At 37.3% G+C, this 18,231-nt stretch overlaps 2 pseudogenes; both read right to left on the reverse strand.

The window, feature by feature from the left end:
- The window catches only part of LOC148121140 (small ribosomal subunit protein eS4-like), a 32,991-nt pseudogene extending 25,790 nt beyond the window's left edge, over nucleotides 1-7,201 (reverse strand).
- Nucleotides 7,202-15,560: 8,359 nt separating this feature from the next.
- On the reverse strand, nucleotides 15,561-16,468 carry LOC148121141 (GTPase HRas pseudogene; annotated as a pseudogene).
- Between the last annotated feature and the right edge of the window lie 1,763 nt (nucleotides 16,469-18,231).

Below are 18,231 nucleotides of genomic sequence, written 5' to 3' on the forward strand. Positions count from 1 at the left end.
AACTAAAAACTTGACAAAAAAACCCATTGACTACTCAGAAACCATTTTAAATTATACAAAACAGCAATCTTGAAACTTAACCATCATTTTACTTTACAGGATCCCATAGAAATAAAACATTGCCCTCATGACAGCAGGAAGCAATTCTAGAAGATGACATCCCCTCTCCAAGTTTTTCCTCATGGTTAGAGAAACCATCTAGAGGACGATTTCTACTCACATAAGGTTGTAGGCTTTGGTGGAAATTATGTAGGCCCAGAGATCTCAAAACAAAAAAGAAGAAAAAAAGAATGGGATAATAGATTAGTGTAAAGTTACTCACAGTACTAATAATGATGATGAATAATAGAGTGAATGCCTGTGAGCTATTATTTATGGACAATTTATATTGGTGGAGATTTTTGTATACTGATACAGTTCAACTTTTTTGTTATATTAAATATGTTCCTATTTCTGTTTATAATATTTGCACACCTATACAAAGTTACTTTGACATATTGTATGTATGCATGTTTCTACCTCTGTTTAAGATATTTTGTATATTGATACAATTTTAGGATATATTTATCATATTGCATTATATATTTCTAGCTCTGATCAAAATATTTATACATTGTGTACATTTTGAGGTCATTGTCCTCCTTTACTGCACAGTTGTTTAAAGATTGTTTAATATTCTGATATAAAGTCTTAATCTTTAAGTTATGTAGGTATTAAGTATTATAGGTCAATAGTCATTCATGTTTGCTATACTTTTTAGTCAAAAAATTAGGTTCATTAGATACATAGAGATGGTATTCTACAAAGACAGGTAGCCTTCAACCACTTCAAAGGTCTGTAGAACATGGGATTTAAATAACTTAGAATCTTATTGATGTGAGACACAATTGCTCTTGGCAGCACAGATCTATTCCTGAGAGAGTGTTGAGCACCAAAGACACTCCCTTTATAGTTTGTCTTCTTCTCAGTACAACTGAGCTTTTGGCAAGAAACTGTGCATGCCTTGACCACTGACAAAGTGAATGATGTTCAGACTAGATAAACAGGATATAAGAAAAAAGACTGTCAAATCTTGCCAAGACAAGGTAAGATGGTTTTGAAAAATTTGCTGCCTCTGAAAATGCTCTGTCAGTTATGCTAGGCTTTAGCCAAAGTTGGTTGCTTCAACACTGCAAGTGAGACTTTGGGTGGAAGCTGCCTGATTGCACTTACTGCCTACACAAGTAATATTATCTCCCTTCTCAGTCCTTTACTGGGTTTGAAGATTAGATAGTCATAGTTACTATCCTATTATGATCTAACCAAGCCATTTCCAGTACAAGTCTTAGACTTCTTAGGATAGAATGTTTGTTAAAGCATTATAATACGTTCTTTGCTTAATATTGTATATGCTGACTGTAATTCTAACTTTATTTTTAGTTTTTTATATCTGTTCCTAGTATACATAGTTTTATATTGTATTTGGAACTCCCTTATTTAAACAAAATGAGGAGGTGTTGTGGGAGCTCCTTCAGCATCTTCAGTCAATAGCCTTTAAGATACCAGCCCACTTGGGCATGGTTTCTTATACTATAAACGCAGCTGTAAAGTGTGCACTTTCTCTCTCTTGCTTCTGCTTCTCACTTCTGGCTGCTAGATTCAGTTCCTGTTTCCAGTCCGTGCAGAGGACTGTGATCTAGGACAGTGATCTGTGAGTCTTCCCTAAATAAATAACCCTTTCTTAAATGTAATTCTGAACTATTGTGGGATTATATTGTATCTTCTGTTATCAATTTTGGGAAACTCAAACTACTGTGCAATAACAGAAAGTCAATAAGATGTAAGCTTTGGTCATAAGAATAGGGAAGGGAAGTCAATAAGAATAGTACTGGGAAAAACTAAAACTTCAGTCTTTCTTCTACCCAAGGTTTTAGTTCTATCTATTAATTAAAACTTTTTAATAAAGGATCTGCAAATACTTCTCTGAGAACTCAAAAAGATGAACCTTTATGCAAAGTTTCTGTTTCTCTAACTCTCAGATTCTTTCCACCTCCACTTTCACCATGATGGCCTAGTACTTGGTGCAGGAGCTGTGGTGCAGAGGCATTCATTGTGGCTGTCCACTACATTTGGTCTGATATGGTTTTCTGTAATGATCTCTGCTTGTTTCAAAAAGAAGTATAATTGGTGAAGTGTGGTCACTATTTTTATTTTTGAGAATGCAGATATTTATTTAGAATGTAGTTACTTATATTGCAGGATTAGCAACATGACTGCCTAAACAAGACTTGAACAAAGACAAGACACATATAGAGCCAAACATGGAAAGTAAAATCTCAAGGACCCTCAGTGGACTGAGCAAGGCTATAATTATTTACTTAGGAATACACACACACACACACACACACACACACACACACTTAAAATAAGGGAAAAAGAGGCCATGAGTTTGAGAGAAAAGGGAGAGTGTGCATGGCAAGGGTAGGAAGGAGGGAAGGAAAGTAAGGGAATACAATTTCATAAAATAAAATGAATAAAAAATAACTTAGGAAAAAACAGTGATTTTACCTATACCCAAAGTCTATGTTTCTCAATTAATTTCCCTTTTAAATAATAATGTTATTTATTCCTTGAATATTTCATGTATGTTTGACAGTGTTTCTGATCGTATTCACGTTTGCTCATTTCAACTAATGGTAGGTCCCTATAACTGATTCTTCTCCAAGTTGCATGTCCTCTTTCGATTTGTTTGTTTTCTAAATAACCTTCTTGACGGTGGGATTGGTTTTGCATTTTTACATATTGTAAAACTGATTAAATTAAGCATTTCAATATATGTATATATATAATATCTTACATATCAATCTGAATTTGAAAGCACTCCTTGAATATTTCTCTCCAAAACCATAAGATGTTCCTCCATAATAGTTAATGTTTGTATAACTTAGAAAATAATACTGAAATCATAATAACACAGCAGTAATGCCATGAAGTAGAAATAAATATTCTGAGCATTCCAACTACACTTGCATTATTCAGTACAACTTAACTGATATGCATAAAGGCTTATGTCCTTACAGATATCAAATAATATTTTAGAAAATAAAATTGAAATGCAAATATATTACAAAATAATTATGAAAGTCTTATGCTGTTGTTATTTGAGCTCATACTGGCTTATTTATTTCACAGTTTGTGTGAAAAGATATTCTGACTTCTTTTCAACATATGAGAACACCTTCATAGTAAAGCGTACTTATACGAATATGATGAAATGATATCTTGTCATTAAATGCAATAGATCAAACACTAGCATTTCATAGTGACCTGGAACAGCAAGGTAATAACAGCCTAAGAGACTTAAAAGAAACTCTGATCCATTATGTTCGTGAAGTTTATCTCAGTCTTTAAATGCACATAAGTCATGTGCTGAATTGAATGTACTACTTAGGTACTGGCATCAATGACTGTGGCATCATCTAGTTCCCTTCTAAATCACCTTATTCTGTGCAAAGATAAAAGGCCCCATTCCTTTCTGTAGGGGACAGATTAAACATTAGCAGTCAGAAGCAATCGTTTTCCCCTTCAACATCACTTCTAGCCTTCTTGCTTACAAGACACTCTCCCGGGATTTCCTGCTGCCTGAAGAAGAGACAAATAACATTCGTGCCTCAGCACAGCATCCTTTGATCCATGCAGTAAAAAATGAGTTGATTCTTTTGCCTCTACTTTAAAATAATGTGAAAACTCATAGTAGATGAAGAGCAGAACTATGACACAAGACGTTCAGTAACTCATAACCCTAGTCCAGATTTTCCGGAACTCTCTCCATGTTGCTTTGTATAACATATGGACAATCAGTTTGCATATCATAACAAACCTGTTTTTCACAGCATCTTTTTGGGACATCATTTCTGTAATGGTTGAACAAGATAAACTTAATATTTTTCTCTATTTCGCTAAATTTTAGACAGATTCATTGCTATAGACCCATGACCTTTTCTCCAAAGTCTTGCTTTAGAAAAGGGGATATCATAGCTTCAGTCTCTGCCCCGAGATGTAAATTTGTTAGAAATGCAATAGTCAGAAAACACAGCAACAAAAAGCCCAGTGTTTGCTGAATGATAAAAAAAAAAAAGAGAGAATCTTACCCACAGCTACTGTGGGATAACGTTTTTTTAACCTGTAAAGATTTGTCAGTCATATTGATTTAATAAAATACTGATTGTCCAAGCCAGGTAGGAATTATAGGTGAAGCAACCAGACTAGGAGAATTCTGGGAAGAGGAAAAGCTCAATCTGTAGTCATCAACCAGATGCAGAGGAAGCAATATTAGAATGCTGCACTGAGAAAAGGTACCAAGCTACATAACTAAACAAAGACAAAATTATGGGTTAAATTAAGTTGTAAAGTCTAGCTAATAATGAGCCAACCAGTTTATAATTATTATAAACTTCTGTGTGTTTTTTGAAATTGAACAGCTATGGGATCAGGCAGGACAGAAACCTCTGTCTACACAGCCTGTTACCATTTGTTTGAGTGGGCTTGGGCTTAATACTTTCACCCTCCTATTACAGTGTTGAAAATAGTAACCATGACATTTTGTCTCCAGTCTCTTAAATTTTAATTTGACATTGTCCTTGGAAAAATCATCTCATTCCTTTTGATCATTAAAAAGAAATGAGTTTAAATACTCATTTTAGGAAAGCATTTCAAACATTTCTTAACATAAACATGAAAATAATAAACTGGATAAAGGATCATATTACACTAAATTAAGGAATTCAAACAAAAAAGGTGGTCATTGGTAGACATGGAAAACTTGCTTACAAATTCATGGCTTTACTAGCCAGTGGCACAAAAATATATAAAAAAGTGAACTATGATGCCCTGATTTCTAATTATAATTGAGGGCTCTGAAATTCTGATTCTACAGTTTGAATATTTCCCCTTATGATGGTAAATGCCTTCATGATTATTAAGTTGGTTCTGCAGGAAGTATAGTTTAATGCTTATGACAACATGTTTTGTCTCTACTTGTAATTAGATGCACATACAGTTTCATGTCTTTCTGACCTACTTAGAAAGCTGAAAATGATGACTGCTTCCCATGACAACAAGTGTAGGAGCATCCCAACAGTCCATTTTAAACCTTGCTTAGTGACTACTACTTATCTAGAAATGGCTCAGCCATCTTTGGTTTGGGTTTTGGTTGGAAACCCAGAGAAGTACTTGCTTGCTCTTGCAGAAGTTATTTGAGGACAACAAATGCCACTGTGGAAGATGGTACAGGCTCTGGAATGATCTGTTAATTATACCTGAAATCTATGAGGAAAATCGATAAAAGATGAAGCTGTTGATTTTTTTACGTGTGTGTGTGTGTGTGTGTGTGTGTGTGTGTGTGTGTGTGTGTGTGTGCCCAGGTGGATATGGGAACACGTATTGTTACAGCATGTAAGTGGAAGAGTCAGAAGACAACCTGAGGGAGTCAGTTCTCTCCTTCCTTCCGTCATGGTGGTTTCAGAGACTGAACTCGTATTCTTAGGCTCTGTAGTGAGTGGCATCACCCATTGAGCTACCTGGCTGGCCTAGATTTGTTTTCCATTCTGTTACTTTTTTTTTTTTTCTGTAAGTTGCTGCTCCTTAGTCTGGTACCCTCTGGTGATCTGCTGTGAACTTCTGTACTGGAGTTTTCTCTTCAGATGTACTCCCAATTAATGCTAATTAAGTCTGTGTATCTTCTATCCACTAAACCGTGAAACATTAGGATTTCAGAAATTAAGATTGCTATGTTTTTTCCTCATCTTCCAAGTCAAACTATGTTAGGAATTTTTGTAATATGATTGCGATGTACGCAGTTTCCTATGAGGAAACTGACAATAATTCCCTAGTATATGACTAGAGTTCAAAATATAAGGAAATTTTACACATTCCTTATAGGATTATAAAAGCATTAAATATTAGAATTATTACTTACTATCTATATGTACTTTATCCTACTAGATTTATAAGAGAAATAAATATGCATTGAGAAAAAAATTTCTCCTAGAAAATTACATAGAGAGAAAACTGAATCGATACAATTAATAGAAATTAACAAAATTTTAAAATATCTGGGATTAATATCTGATTTCTTGCCTTCTATATTATATGAAATGCACTGTGCAATACTTTGCATGACTAAGCTAGAAACTAACGTTAATGGATTTATTAGGGATGAGAATATGGTAAAAATCTTTAAAGTTTACAATTCAATGAGGCATGGGAATAAAGACATATAAAGAGTCACATACACATAATAGAAACAAATGCTTCTTAATGTTTCAGCGCTTCCCATAGCATTTTAATATCTCATCATTACATTTACTATCTAAGAAGCCTTTGAAGAACACAGAATAGATTCAGCTGTTTAAAGTAAGTTATATATGCCGTCTTTGCATCTCCATTTCTGTGTCCGTGTGTTCCAGGATGCAGCTCAATGAATAATGTTACTCTCATTATGCCAATCTTCCTACCTCAGTGAACTTAATCAAGATAATCCCCCTTGGCATTACCAGAGGCTCATCTCCAAGGAAATTCTAGATTCTACCAATTTGACAATCATAAAAATTCCACTTATTATGAAATTAACATAAAAACACAAAAAATTAAGCCATAACCTTGTAACCCTGTCCTCATAGGATTATAAACATTCATAATGTGAAATACATTTGGTACAATATTAAAGGCCCTGGTAGTGTTTAGCAGCTTCTATGCCTTAAAGTCTAAAGTCTCTTTACTCTGAACTTCTGTAATATATTGCACAAATTACAAAGCTATAATTGTAAGTAAAATAGAACAGAGTATATTTTTGTTCCAAAAGGAAAAAATCATTGCATAGCAAAGAATTATCAGAGCAAATCAAACCAAGAGCAACAGGAAAAACATCACGTCCTGCAACTTCGTGTCTGAAACCAGTCTCCTTATAAAATTGTTTGGGTTCCAGAGAACCTTGGTAGCCCTAAGTTTCCAGCTCTGCCATCTGCACAAACAGACTCTTGCCAAGGCCAGTTCCATTTCACGTTCATATTTCTCCCTACCAGCTAACCCAGAGTCCTGGTATCTCAAAGATCTTGAGGTCTCCACTGAAATAAAGACCTCACCTTCACAATATCACACACTTGTTTAACAGGGCTTCTTTACAGGACTCTGTCACATATTCCTGGCGTTCGGCGTTTTCCATGATTCAGTGTTGCATCCCTCATGCCCCTAACACTGGTTCCACAAGGTTTGTATTTCCTGTGTCCTGACTCTGTGGAAGCACTCCCCTATGAGGATTCTTGTGAAAAGCTGGAAACCCTCTTTCCTCCACCTAGCTCATTTTCATCCTTGCTCTCTCCTTTCACAGAAATCTGCATCTTGACAAGTTGGAGCGCTCAATGCGTGCAGTCTTGGTCAAAGGCATCCTTCCTATTTTCCCGGTGCCTAACATGGAATAACCAAATTCTCCTTAATGACACTAATTTCTCTCTAGTAATCGCAGCTGCTTTGCACATGTACTCTCATTATTTGAAACATTCTTGCACCAAACCATTTCTTGTACCAAGAAATGGATAGAATGAGGTCAAACTGGGGGTCATATATCACATGAATCCCACCTAGCCCAGCTTCCTCATAGAGGCATGCCTTATTCAAAGCCTTTTGAGACAGGACCCCTCCCCCCCATACTCCATGCTTCTTTCTGAATTCTTGTTTTTCATCAGAATGACCCATAAAATTTAACTTAAAAAGCCTCAAGTGTTTTTCCAAGCCAAAATTCCAAACCCTTCCATATTCAATTCACAAACCAGTCCCAGATTCCTAAGAACCTGGTCAACTTTATCACGTCAGCGTACCACTCTTTGGTTTCAGTTTTTTATCCTGATTGTTCTTCTGTTGTTGTGACAAAAGAAATGATAGTGAGAGAGTGTTTATTCTGACTATTGAAGGCTATGTCTTTCTTGAGGCAGGCAAGCCAAAACAGACAGACTCTGAAGCAACTGGTAACAGCACATCTAGAATAAGAAAATAGAATGAAGAATAGAGCATGCCACTCAGATCCCTTTATCCACTTATATACTACAAGATACCTGTCAGGGAATGGTGGCACCAAAGTGGGAAAGTCTGCTGACCTCAATGAACTCATGCAACATAATTCCCCAGAGGACCATAGCTTAGTGGTTCTAGATTCTGTCAGGCTGACAGTTCACACTAACTGTTACATGAATGAAACCTCCTTCTAAGATCTACAGTAACCTATTTGACTAGGATTTGTCTCATCTCTTTGATTGCGGTTGTTTGACACTTTCTCTTCCTATCATTGTGTGACAGTCATTCAGATCCCTCAGTAGTAGCTGGAACTGCCCAACTGTCAGGCTCTAAACTTGCATACCTCTGATTTCCCCTTGGGTCCGTGCATTTTTTCTAGGTTTATTTCTAGGAGGGTATTTTCACATTCAAACTAATCATCTCAAAAGGAACATCTATGACATGTGACAACGTTATTCCCAGAGAGGGAAAGACACAAAGATAGAGACTCAGAGAGAAAGACAGAGTGAGAGAGAGACAGAGACACAAAGACACAGATAGACAAAGATATTTTGTTTATAAATACAAGGATTTATATTTCCTTAACAGCAAATTTAACTATTAACATAGCCATGTTTATTTCACTATAAAAGTTCTGGATGTATACTTTGATATATATTTTATTGGCTATTTTAAACATTTTGTGTGTATGTAAGTGCAGTGTACGCACATCTTTGTGTGTATGTGTGTGCGTGCGTGTGTGTGTGTGTGTGTGTGTGTGTGTGCATGTTTGTACATGGAACTGGACTCTGAGGTCAATGTGGGATGTTCTCTCCTAAAGAAACCTTGTTTTCTGAAACCGCATCCCATCATAAACCCGAGCGTTGGCTAGACTGACTAACCAGTGACTTCTGGAGATCACTTGGTTCTGCCTTCCCTGGTACTTGAGGTAAGGTGAATGCCACCATGTTCAGTTGTATTATGAGGGATACAGAAATTACAAATACAGATCATCATTCTTGGGCAGCTAGCACTTTATGAACTGAGCCGTATCCCCAGCCCCATATTTTGGATTCTCAAGGATATGATAATGTAGGTCTTTGCAAATTTTATTTCCTAGTGGGAGAGATGGAAGGTAAGCAAGTAAATGCTCTGTAAATAAAAATAAAGGAGGAAAGAAAATGTAAAGTCTGGAGAAATGTTAACTAAATTGTTTGCTGAATAAATAAGTATAGAATTGAATTGCATGAAGAAGGGTGTTAGAAAAGATGAAGATAGTGTGCTTCATGCTGTGTGTTAACAGTGTGTGCTGCATGTGTAAGAGGCCTAAACACACATAGGAGAAATAATAATAGCAGGTTGAATATATGAGATTATTGCCCAAGGGAGAGATTTAGGCTGGAATTGTAAATCGGAGAGTCATCAGCATACAGTAAAACTCTGGAACTCAGTAAGGTCACCCAGGGAGTGTGCTGAAAGAAAACAGAGTGACTGATGAGAGCTGGGGAGGACATTGCCTGTTTGTGGAATGACTCGCAGAAAGACCAGACAGAGGAATGGAGCTGGATAATGAAAAAAATAAAACACCAAAGGACTGAAATTTCTAGGAGCGGGGAGAAAGTGTGAAAAAGAGTTAAATAACAAAGTAATCAGAAAACAGAACAGTGAGTTTCTGGTGGCTGCACAGTATTAGCCAATCTAACAAGAACCAGCAGATGATAAACTGGAGATAGCAGGATTAAGAAAGAGTAAATTAGCAAGAAGTGAGAGTGTACTTAATTAGGTGACTGGGGGAGATTTACACGGAATTCTAAGATGCTCCTGGGGAAGTAGCTAGAGAATGGTGTGTCCTTTTACATAAAGGTGCCAGGTACATAGAATGATTTTATGAGGAAATCTCTGACCTCATAGAAAGGGAAATCCAGATGATATGGGAGACATGGATTGAAGCGAAGGTGGCAGGTGAATTTTAAGCTAAATCAGATTGATTAATATTAAACCTTGAACTTTTAAATAGAAAAAAGTGCAGAAACAGCAGTGTTAATATTTATTTTGTTTGTTTGTTTGTTTATTTTAAGTAGTTTTGTTTTGTTTCATGGAAGCAATGCAAGAAAGAAATAAGTGGAGATTTATGTGGGTATAAAGTTAGTTTTGCAGAAGGAGAAGATGAACATATATAGGAAAATATTTACAAGAATGAACAATGAAATAAAATAATGAAGGGTGTGAGAAAGTGCTTAGTTGTTCATTCCTTAGTTATTTTTCAGTTGTTGTGATGAAACACCTTGCACAAGTTAATTTGTACATGTAAGACACTGTTTTTGGATCACTGTTCGAGAGCAATGGGAGACCATGATCTCAGAGAGGTAGAGCAAAAAGTGCCAGGCATGGGGACAGAGCAGCAAGATGAGAAATCCCAGCTTGAACCGCACATGAAGCAGAGAGGGAACCAGAAGTGGTCTGAGTTGAAGTTCTCAAAGTGGCACACATACTTCTTTCAGGAAGCCTTCTCAAAAAAAAAAAAAAATGTCACCAACTGGGTACTCAAATTTCAGAGACTATGAAACATATTTTTCATTCAGGTGACTACACTCCAGTGCTGGTCCCAACAATCTAAGGACCATATCATAATGAAAAATGCATTTAGTCCAAGTTTAAAAGTTCCTATAGTCTTTTGGTCTCAACACCATTTTACCTTGAAAGGCCTCGAGGCAGTCTTTTAATTGCAACCTCCTGTGGAATCGAAAAGTAAATTATGCATTTCCAACATATAATGGCACAGCATGTGTGTGTGTACAGGGATATTTACTTGTGGTGTGTGTGTGTGTGTGTGTGTGTGTGTGTGTGTGTGTGTGTGAGAGAGAGAGAGAGAGAGAGAGAGAGAGAGAGAGAGAGAGAAAGGATTTTGAAGAATTTGGGCATAGTGAAAAGAAACTGCATAAAAACAATATTGGAACCCATCATGAAAATTCCCAAATGCTGTAGCTCCATGTCTGATGTCTGAGACTTTATTTTCAAATGTCCTCAATACCTCCACCCCTCCAGCTTTGATGACTGTAATCTACATCTCTTTTGAGTGTTTATTCCACTCCCTAATGAGTGATATCTTGGTTCCTTCTAAAGAAATTAAATGAAAATTTTTTCTGTTCTGCATAGTAACTATTATGATCTTAAAGAATTTGTAACTAAAGTTATTTCAATTTGATTGAGAGATGAAAGAATCAGTGCAGTTTGTTTTAGAGAAATAAAGCATCAGTAACTTCTAATAACATCCCAAACACTGAAAAGATTCATCAATTAGGCCATAATAGGAACAATAAAAACTGCAAAGGTAGAGGTTTGTTTTAAATAGATGCTTAAGGGGAATTTTCTTAGGACATTTTATTTATTAATTGGTAGCAGGCACACAGCTGCAATTACCACATACTCATTGTGAAAGTCATGTGCAAGCAGATGGTAGCAATGTATGAGAGTGGGAAGTACAGTGAATTTTAACAAGTGACAAAAGGATTGGCATGGTGCAAACAGAACACCACAGTATTTGGCCGACAGCCAGGCAGCCCCGTGTGCTGTCTTCTGCCAACTCACAGAAGGCATACATGCTAAACACCACAGTGGATTCTTTCTCTCAGTAGAAGACACAGACCCCAAGAACAAAGACAGGAGGGGAGAAGGAGGAGGAAAATTATTTCTATTTATATTTTCAAGGCTTATTTGACTTCAAGTTTGAACATAGTATGTATCCCAATAATTATGCAGCTCTGATGAGCCAAGGTAACTTGTCAGGAACATAATTATATTCCAGTTAAGCACAAAGGCTCGAATGCTGCTTCAAATGCCTGTTCTGTCCATGACTAGCTGTGTGACTTTGAGGGAAAAATTCCATGTATCCGTGATTTAATTTCAGCATCTTTAGGTCATGAAAATAGAACATGCTACATTTCAGTATCTAAGGGGCGTTGGAAGTGATTCTTGCACAAGTGAATTGTTGAAAGATTATAGTAGAATAAAAAGAGGAAATGCTAGGAATCATAGATCTGAGGAAAAATAAATAACTAACTCGGAAAATGCTTCTTTGTTCTTATTAATACAGAGATAAGTATGCTGGCCGTCATATTGCTTTTATTCTAGTAAATCAGGAATTTTGGTATATGCAATGAGGTTTTTATTATTGTTTCATTGTTAGGGATAGGATAGCTAAAGCATCTGAAGGTAGCTCTCACACATGACAAGACATATGCTTGGGTCCCTCATGTCTTCTTCCTCTTTTGGTACTCATTTGTGTTAAAATGTGCAAAATGTTTCTTCTCCCACATTACTGGGATTCTGTAGTATGTAACTACACAAAATCTCTTTCTGGTTTGTGCTCCTTCCAATATGAGTCTTATAAACTAATATATTAGCCTGCAACCCAGGGAATAAATATCCCATGAGACAAATGTGGACACTTCAGACGTCATTATGAACTAACCTTTGCACAGTCATGCTTCTGTTGCACATGCCAGCCTACCACAGACTCAACAGAGAAAGACATTAAATTAACAGATAAATAGTTGTACACATGGGTGCCATCTTGGAAAGTAGCTCCCCTATCTGGGTATTCCTTAAGATTGACACAATGGTGAACACCTAGACAAGTCCTTCCTTGGAGCAAAGAGTTTTTGCACCTTACTAATTAGTGTGACAGACTTTGGTAATATAAAATAACTCTATTTAGGTGAGGTTATCTGAATAACATGGTAACCCGATAGTCACAATTGCCAGGGTACAAAGGTTCATTCAGGAAAGGTGATCAAACAAGACATTGATATTGTCTGTTTGATTTCAAGTGAAACAACTAAATTCAGCATGGCTTACAGCAGCAGCAGACCGATGCTAATGGGACATTTCAATTGAGGTTGCTTTGATTTATATTTTTCACCACCAAGTCGTTGCCACTCTGGTCCACTGCGTATTTCAAGGGATCTGTGAAGCCACATCTGCTAATTAATATCTAGAATTGCCTCACAAGCAAAAGTTCTTTCTATTGTATATTCAATTAAACTACTTAAGAATAGCTACAATTAGAGAGTAATTATAAGATTTCTTTTAAATTCCACTACCCACACAGAGCAGTTACCAAGTAACATCATAGTATAAAGATTAAGCAGCACCAAGTGATGTTACCTCTAATGAGAAAGCTTAATTTGCACTAAGATTTCAAAGAAATGTGAATAACATCAATACTTGTTGCACTCCAGTGAGATGTTAATTTCTGTAGGAATAAGTTATTACATATTTTCTTTCCAGTTCATATGACCAATGATATAGATATAATTTTACTTAATGGGGATATAAACAGAAAATTATAAAGATTAATATTTTAATGAACATGCATATAAATTTTAAAAAGTATAATGTGGAGTTAGATTTGAACCTGGGTCTTTTTAATTTTATATCCCCGCTTGCCAACTATGTTTCATATAATGAATATTACATAGTGAATGCTACATAAGAATTTATATTTAAAAATAATCTACAGGTTCCTTTTTAAGCAACAATGATCTCTCTAGCACAATTATTCATCTTTCTCCCAGAGAAACGAAAGCAGATTGTTCAGATCAAGAGAATTGCTAAAGGCTCCATCGACTGTTCAGAAGAGCACATAACTCAAGGAGAAAAATCTTTAGCATCTTAATGAGTCTATTGATAAAATAATGGCAGTATAACTGCTGTATTCTGATGAATGAATTATAGCGTTATCACAGCCAATACAATTTTCATGTTTTTAACCATTTTTTACAGACACTGAGTCATTGTTCTTATTGCTATAGTATATTAATGCTGGTGCTCCTAAGCAACAAATACATTACCAGTGTTAAAAAATCATTGCCTTTTTCAACTTGATCATTTTTCAAATGAACAGAATTTAAAACTCAGGGAAAAGGTAAAAATGGGATCTCTAAAAATAGCTGTGCCTGAATGGACATTTTCAAAAATACTGTCTTATTATTTCTGTGCCAAAAAAATCAAGAGTCAGTTCTTTACCTATCTAATAATTTGTCATAAATAATATTTATGAAGAGGAAATTTTGTGTCTATTTTGTTGAGAAATGTAATAATCTTTGTGTAAGGGAGGCTAAATTATCTGTCCTTACATAAAAGATGGCATATAGGATTATCAAATTAAAACTTAAATGAAATTATTTTATTGATGGATAATTTGTTTTTTGTTTATTTATTTGTTTTGTCAACTTGACACTAGACAGAGTCATGAAGAAGGAGGGAACCTCAATGGAAAAAATGTTCCCATAAAATCAGCCTGTATGTAAGCCTGTGGGACATGTCTTTCACTAAAGATGAATGTGAGAAAGTCCAGTCTTTTGTGGATGGTGCTATCTCTGAGCAATGGTCCTGGGAGTATAACAAACAATCTGAGTAAGCCAGGGAGAGTGGCTGAAGGTACAGCAGAAGTGACAGACTAACGATTTTGAAGTCAAAATATCCAAAAATATTATAAAGCCCATTAAAGTAAGAAGTAACTACTACTATTACCACAAGGCTCACCAAAGTTTTCTAAGGAAATTAAGGAAAATAAATATCTAAAAGCATTCAGAATGGAGCACTTTCCAAAGACTGTTTTGGTATAAAATCAAAATGACATTCTTGAATACTGAGAAGTTTATCAGTGCCAGGTATTTCAATTATTTTCATAAACATATTTTTTCTGAAAGCTTACTAATAAGTAAATTGTAAATCATATACATTTAAGAAAATTATGTTCGAGTTTCAGTGGTGCCAATGAATCATGTACTCACAATATATATGACTTCAAGTGCTTATGATTGCTCACTCTCTAAATATCTTTATCACACTATTATTTTGTAAGTGCATGTGCCATTTAACTTTTTCTTAATTGTGCATTTTAATTACACAGTGTAATGAGTTTCAATGTGACATTTTCTTACATGCATTTATTATACTTTGACTATAACTTAGTCCCTAATATTCACACTTATCTTCCATACATGACCTGTACCTGGGCCCTAATGTCTTCCTCAGAGGAGGGGAGGTGAAGGGGCAACATCAACAACATAGATACAGGGAGTCCAGTGAAAGGGATACCACAAAGTTATTTGTTTAGCAATGAGAAGAACCTTATACACCCTGCCAGCACCCAAGTGTTCTGATTCATTGACATTGCATGGTCGGCTATCATTGGTTAGGTATGATCAGGACTTCTGACAGTACCAGGCAGACTCCAGGTTGGCTCCTCTCAGCTTGGTAGGCCTTAACTTCCTGCAATCACTCACTCTTGCATAATAATAAATAATTTGATCAATGAGCACTCCAATCAGAATTTTAACATTCACTCCCAAATACAACATGTTACACCATAATAGATCAGTGTTACTGTGCTTGTGTATGTGTGCATGAGAGAGATAATGAAACAGAAAAAATAATCAAAATGACAATCCCAAATATCTAGCATATACACTCTTAATATCAGTATGAACATCTAGTCCTCCATTCTTTTTTTTTTTTTTTTTTGACCATCAAATAATTTACTGTGATTCAACCTGTGCCCCATAGGCACCCGGAGGGAACTGAAAGGGGTTGAGGGCTGGGGTGCCAGGGGCAATAGGGACAGTTCATGACAGTCAATTCAAATTGTCCATGCGAAGGTCTTGGTCATCTCTGTCCACCATCCCTGGACTGGACTGGCTCCAGCATCGCTTCCTTCCTTCCTTCCCTCCTCTTTCCTTCCTTCCGTCTGCACCTCCTCCCTGCATCCGGCACCTCCACGTCCTGAGCCTGGCGTCAGGATAGCACACACTTGCAGCTCATGCAGCCGGGGCCACTTTCATCAGGAGGGTTCAGCTTGCTCAGTTTATGCTGCCGGATCTCACGTACTAGCGTATAGAAGGCATCCTCCACACCCTGCCGGGTCTTAGCTGATGTTTCGATGTAGGGGATGCCATAGCTGCGGGCAAGGTCCTGGGCCTGCCGAGACTCAACAGTACGAGCGGCCAGGTCACACTTGTTCCCCACAAGCACCATTGGCACGTCGTCTGAGTCCTTTACCCGTTTGATCTGCTCCCTGTACTGATGAATGTCTTCAAATGACTTGGTGTTGTTGATGGCAAACACACAGAGGAAGCCCTCCCCTGTGCGCATATACTGGTCCCGCATGGCACTATACTCCTCTTGACCTGCTGTGTCTAAGATGTCCAGCAGACATGTCTCCCCATCAATGACCACCTGCTTCCGATAGGAGTCCTCTATGGTGGGGTCATACTCGTCCACGAAATGGTTCTGGATCAGCTGGATGGTCAGGGCACTCTTTCCCACGCCTCCAGCGCCCACCACCACAAGCTTGTATTCTGTCATCGCTTCTATAGGGGCTGCCACTCCAGGAGCTCCTGCCCCACCGCTTGCTGGAGCGACAGCCCCCGGGGCCGGGGCCGAGGCCGGGGCCGGGGCAGGGCGGGGGCGCGGACCGGCGCCGGCTGGGCCCGCGCATGGGCTCCGTCCGCGGCGGGGGCGGCTCGGGCTGCGGGCGCCGGGCGCGGACCTAGTCCTCCATTCTTTAGACTCAAAAGTTTAAAGTAACAATGGCACCCCCTAACTCTAAAACAAACAATTATTACTCCATTTATCTTAAATGGAAACTAGTATTCAGTATGCTAGTATACAGAATCTAGTATATAATATATAAAGAATAACTATTCTTCTATTGGAGGAATTCTTGCATTGGCACCTGTATACAGTATACTAGTATGTAGAAACTAATATACAGTATACTTAGATGGAAACTAGTATATGGGACCATTCTCACAATATATGCTGCTGAATTAAAAATGAATTAAAAATTAAAAATGTTTTCTAGGAAGTTCAGTAGCATTGTGTCCAGAATACAACCTGTTATCTAATTGGAAGGGAGAGGAGAATGGAAAGTTCCTAGATGCCAGGGTGAAGTGTTATTTCTGCAATAAGTCTTCATATATAAACAATTCCTTAGGTGACATTTTTAGTTGTCTAAGAGTAATAAGACATGGAATCAATACTATGGAAGCAGATCTATAGTACTAAAGGACCCAGAATGCAAGTCAACTACAAACTTGGTCAGTGATGTAGGTGAGGGAAAGAAATACAAGAAAATGAAGGCATGCTCTTAGAAGGCCTGCATCTTGAAGAAGCTATCTCTCCTTTAATTTATGTTTGATAGCTGAGAACCAGAAGTGGTTATAACAGATCTACCTGAGAATAAACATGATGCATCATCAGGATGTTTTACAGGCAAACGCTAAGTGAGTCTGGTTATTTTTTTTTCAGTACACTAATTTTGATTTCCTTCTGTCTGTTTGATTTCCAGATTAAATATTAGAAAGTCAATATTCTTTGTAGCTTTTTGATGCTGAGGAAAACACAAGCATGAATTGAGACACATTCGTCAAAAGTACTAGACCTTTATTAGGAGTTAATAGGCTCAAAATTCCCTTTTAAAGTTTGAGATGAATTTTGTTTAACTAGTTAGAGAGGGTATTGAGACTATTAATAATTTAAAATGGAAATAAAGCTAAATTATGGATCATAACCAGAATTATGTATCCCCAATGTTTATTTGACAATAAATAAATGCAGAGTATATAAATTCTTTGATGCTAGAGTATGATTTTGTCTTTAAAAAACACTAACCATACTGATGAATATTTTGCATATCACCATAGAACCTTCATCTGGCGATGGATGGAGATAGAGACAGAGTCCCACATTGGAGCACTTGACTTAGCTCCCTAGGTACAAATGAGAAGCAGAAGGAGGGAGAACGTGAGCAAGGAAGGCAGGATCAGAGGGAACCTTCATGCGACGATAGATGGAGATTGAGACAAAGACCCACATTGGAGCACTGGACTGAGCCACCAAGGTCCAAATGAGGAGCAGAAGAAGGGAGAACATGAACAAGGAAGGCAGGACAGGACCGCGAGGAGGCAATCACCCACTGATACAAAGGGACTGATCTAATGAGAGCTTACCAAGGCCAGCTGGACTGGGACTGAAGGAGCATGTGATCAAACCGGATTCTCTGAATGTGGCTGACATGGGGGCTGTCTGAGAAGCCATTGATAATGGCACTGGGACTGCTTTCGTCTGCATGTACTGGCTTTTTGGGATCCTAGTCTGTTTGGATGCTCATCTTCCTAGACCTGGAGGAAGCGGGAGGAA

The sequence above is a fragment of the Myodes glareolus genome, chromosome 8 (genome assembly GCF_982192425.1).
Source record: "Myodes glareolus chromosome 8, mMyoGla1.1, whole genome shotgun sequence".
In the NCBI taxonomy this organism is placed as follows: domain Eukaryota; kingdom Metazoa; phylum Chordata; class Mammalia; order Rodentia; family Cricetidae; genus Myodes; species Myodes glareolus.